This window comes from Orcinus orca, chromosome 9 (genome assembly GCF_937001465.1).
Source record: "Orcinus orca chromosome 9, mOrcOrc1.1, whole genome shotgun sequence".
NCBI classification, from domain to species: Eukaryota; Metazoa; Chordata; class Mammalia; order Artiodactyla; family Delphinidae; genus Orcinus; species Orcinus orca.
The window spans coordinates 5,769,404-5,774,365 of record NC_064567.1 but is presented as its reverse complement, the minus strand read 5'-3'; positions in this window follow the sequence as shown (position 1 = coordinate 5,774,365).

Here is a 4,962-nt window from a genome sequence, read left to right as displayed (position 1 = left end):
GTTCCGGTGCCGGCTCGGCGGCCGGGGGTGGGGGTGGGGGCGGGGGCGGGGGCGGGGGGAGCGGGGTGACCCCCCTACTCGGATCCTCCAGGTCCTAAAGGTAGCAGGATTTCCCCGAACCCTCCAGGGCTCTTTAGAGAAGCTAGCCAGGCGATCTCAGATCGGATTTGTATCTGTGTGTTTTGGGGGGCGGGGAGCAGGGTGGCTTTGGAAAGCTAGCCCTCATCACGATGACCGGACCTTCTAATGGTTGACCATGTCCAGACTCCGAAAGAAAAGCCCATAATGGGGTCCCATGGGGCATTGGGCCATTTATTCTCCAAGTGGTCAAAACTAGAGAAACACATTCTTTCTTTCCCCAAATTTGTGAATCACCTTGCAGCTCTGCTTAAGGAGTGGGAACTTAACTTCGTAGGCGATGGGTGCCACTGAAGGGTTTGGGGGGGCGGGGGGGTTAAACGTTTGGAGACGTTTGGAAAAAGACTGGTGGAGGTGGGTTGAAAGGAGGCAGGAGGGGGCTGCTGGGATCCAGCAGGAGAGAGGAAGGCAGAAAGGGCAGGGATATTCCAGAGGTGGACTCTTCAGAAGCTAGATGCCTACCGGGAGGAAGGACTCTGGGAGCCCCCACTGTGCCGAGAGACTGGGTAGATGGTGGCTGATGACACCCGTTCAGAGGATGCTTCTCCAGGCTGATCATGAGTTCATTTTAGGACCTGTGTACTTAAAGGGGCCATTGCAACGTCCAGATGTGAAGTCTGATGGGCATCTGGCCATACAGGTGTGGCCTACAGCTGAGGCCAGGCAGCGAGGGTGGGAGTCATGAGCATGCCTGGGAGCTGCAGCCCTTGGTGAAGGTGAAGTGAAGAGTGAGAAGACATAGGAAGAGTTTACACAGAGAGGAGCTGATACCGAGACCAGGGTTCTTGGCCTTCCCCAGTCAATAGAAATTGACTAGAGGCCAGACAAGAAATTCAGGCAAGGCTTTATTGGGGCCCCTGCTGCAGCAGGAGGGAGGGAGAACACACAACAGGCTCCCTTGCTCTCTGGCTCCCTGTGTATGTGGGTGAGCTTGTTCCTTATATGGGGTGAGGGTAGGGGTCTGGGGGTCAGGCTGGAGGGGTGGCATAGGTGTTTTACCCACCCTTCTGGTGGCGTTGTGTGCAGGGGGCATGCAGAGTACCCTGACTCCCATCTTCTGCTCCGGGCTCTTCAAAAGTGGCAGTCTGTGGGGTTTTTTGGTCTTTTGTAGCTTTTTGCCCATAGTTTGCCCCAACTGCTCATGCATGCAGCTTTTTTTGCTTTTTTTTTTTTTTTGCAGTACACGGGCCTCTCACTGTTGTGGCCTCTCCCGTTGCGGAGCACAGGCTCCGGACGCACAGGCTCAGCGACCATGGCTCACGGGCCCAGCCGCTCTGCGGCATGTGGGATCTTCCCGGACCGGGGCACGAACCCGTGTCCCCTGCGTCGGCAGGCGGACTCTCAACCACTGCGCCACCAGGGAAGCCCTCGCTGGGTCTTAGTTGCGGCAGGCGGGCTCCTTAGTTGTGGCATGCAAACTCGTAGTTGCGGCCTGCATGTGGGATCCAGTTCCCTGACCAGGGATCGAACCTGGGCCCCGCATTGGGAGCGCGGAGTCTTAACCACTGGGCCACCAGGGAAGTCCCAGGTACTGGGTTTTGATTTGGGGTGATGAAAAAAGTATGACTAGATAGTGGTGATAGTTGCACAACACTGTGAATGTACATAATGTCACTAAAGTGTACAATTTAAAGTGGTTACAATGATAAACTTTGTTATGTGTATTTTACCACACACAAACACAAAACATATTGTATTATTGGAAGAAAAAAGAGGGCTTTGTGAAACCTCAGTATTATTACTATTATAATTAATGTTTGGAAGACAATTATCAGAGAATTAAAATTATTGTTTGGGGAATAATACATGGCCATATACCCTTAGCACCCTGTATATACACATCCCACACTATGAGTGTTGCCAGGGTCCAGAGAAGGATGGGACCAGCATTAGATATTAGAGAGTCCCCTAGTCTCTGAGCAAGGGTCCTGAACCAGAATGCGCTGGACCACTGGGCTCAGGTCTCCCCACTCCCCATCCCCCTCATTCCCAGGATGACATGCTCTCAATCTCCTCCAAGGAGTCACTGTCCATTCTAAAAAGAGTCAAGTTTTAAAAACAAGAAGGCTTCAAAAACCAAATCTCCCTCTCATGACAAGAAAAATCTCTTTTACTGGCCACTGTTTCACTGCTGGCCCCCAAAGTCAGGAGTCAGGTTGTCTGGACAAGAGAGTTGCCACTCAGGGACTGGCCCAGAGGAAGGTTCACAGACTCAACACGCACATGGCTCTCCAAGCTCACCCCACATCCGGCCCTGGAATGTCTGGGCCTTTCCTGGGTGTCTGACCAGGGCTGTGTTAGTAAAGACATGGTTATTCTGTAGTATTAAAGCCAGCTGGTAAACATCCCATCCCTCCAAATTTCATTTTATCTCCCCCACAGACTCTTCCTGGCAGCTTTGGAGAAATATCAGAGGCTAACTAGACAAAGAAAGGCAGTTTTTCAACAGCTTTCAGAATTCACCAGCTTTGACTTCAAGTCTGGCTAATGTGAAGTAATAGGGATTGGATTTACCCTCCTGCTTCCTACCTGAAACAACCAAAAACCAGACACATAAAATATGTGAAATGGTTTTTAAGACACTGGGCATCTGGCAACAAAGGACAGCAGTTCCTGAGAGACAGGGACAAATGAGGTAAGTCCTATGAGAGGCCAACTTACTGCCCTGAGGAAATTTCCAGACCTCAGAGCAGGAAGGGGGAGCCTGGATGGAGCCCAGTGGACTCCCTGAGTTTCAGAAACAGCTGAACAACCAGGACAAACAAAGTGCCTAGAGTTGGTTGGATAAAGTACCAGAGAGCGGAGACCCCTGGAGACCTATGGAAGGTCCCTCTCCAGTATGCAGCTGGAGACAGATTAACACGTGCACAGGAGGAAACTACCCAAGGTGGGAAAAGGATTACTGCCCAACCCCACACAGGGTCGAGAGTAGTGCGCCAAGGACATGAAAACAGTTATTGTAACTGTATTCCATGTGTTCAAAAGGTGATGTAGAAACAAGGAGTCCCAACAGAACTTCTAGAGATGAAAGCAATGTCTGATATTAAACAACAGCAACACTGGATGGAATTAACAGCAGATGAGGCATTTCAGAATAAAATATTAGTAAACTTGAAGACATAGCAGTAGAAACTATCCAAAACGAAAAGCAGAGAAAAAAAGAATTTTAAAAACGGAAAAAGTATCAGTAAGCTGTGGGACAACTTCACGCAGCCTAATATGTGAGTAATTGGAGTCCTTGAAGAAGTGGGGAGAAAGGAGGGAACAGAAAAAAATATTTGAAGAAATAAGGGCTGAAAGTTTCCAAATTTGATGAAAGTTATAAATTCACAGATCCAAGGAACTCACCAAACCCCAAACATAAGAAACACAAAAGACACAGCTTCATCAAGAAGAATATATAATCTGATAGCCCTGTATCTATTTTTAAAACTGAATTTGTAGTTGAAACCTTTCCACAAACAAAACTTAAGACCCAGATGGCTTCACTGGGGAATTGTACCAAATATTTAAGGAAGAAATAAGGCCAATTCTCTACAAATGCTTCTAGAAAATTGAAGAGGAGGGAATGCTTCTCAGTTCATTCTGTGAGGCAAGTATTACTCTGATATCAAAATCAAAGACATTATAAGAAATAAAATTATATGCCACTATCCATCATGAGCATAGATGCAAAAGTTCTAAACAAAAATTTAGCAATCGAATTCAACAATTATATAAAAAACATAAAACATCAAGACCAAGTGAGATTTACCCCAGGAATTCAAAGTTGGTTTAACATTAAAAAATCAATCAATGTGGGCTTCCCTGGTGGCTCAGTGGTTAAGAATCCACCTGCCAATGCAGGGGACACAGGTTCAATCCCTGGCCTGGGAAGATCCCACATGCCACGGAGCAACTAAGCCCATGTGCCACAACTACTGACCCTGTGCTCTAGAGCCTGCAAGCCACAGCTACTGAGCCCGCATGCCACAACTACTGAAGCCCATGAACCTAGACCCCATGCTCCACAGCAAGAGAAGCCACTGCAATGAGAAGCCTGCGTGCTGCAACGAAGAGTAGCCCCTGCTCACCGAAACTAGAGAAAGCCTGTGCACAGCAACAAAGACCCAATGTGGCCAAAAATAAATAAATAAAATAAATAAATTTATTTAAAAAAATCAGTCAATGTATGGCATAAGGATAGACATATAGATCAGTGGAATAGAATTGAGAGACCAGAAATAAATTTACACAAGTATGGTCAGTTCATTTTCAACAGGGTGCCAAGGCAATTCAATGAGAGAAAGAGCAATCTTTTTTAAAAATGGTGCTAGGACAACTGGATAGCCACATGCAAAAGAATGAATTTGGACCCCCTACCTCACACCATATACAAAAATTAACTCAAAATGGGCCAAAGACCTAAAATGTAAGAGCTAAAATTATAACACTCTTAGAAGAAAACATTAGTGTAAATTTTCATACCTTAGATTAGGGAATAATTTCTTAGATATGATGCATAAAGCAAACAATTTTTTTAATTGGATCAAAATTTAAAACTTTTGTGCTTCAGGGCTTCCCTGGTGGCACAGTGGTTGAGAGTCTGCCTGCCGATGCAGGGGACACAGGTTCGTGCCCCGGTCCGGGAAGATCCCACATGGCGTGGAGTGGCTGGGCCTGTGAGCCATGGCTGTTGAGCCTGTGTGTCTGGAGCCTGTGCTCCGCGACGGGAGAGGCCACAACAGTGAGAGGCCCGCGTACCGCAAAAAAAAAAAAAAAAAAAAGAATCTGCCTGCCAATGCAGGGGACATAGGTTCGAGCCCTGGTCCGGGAAGATCCCAC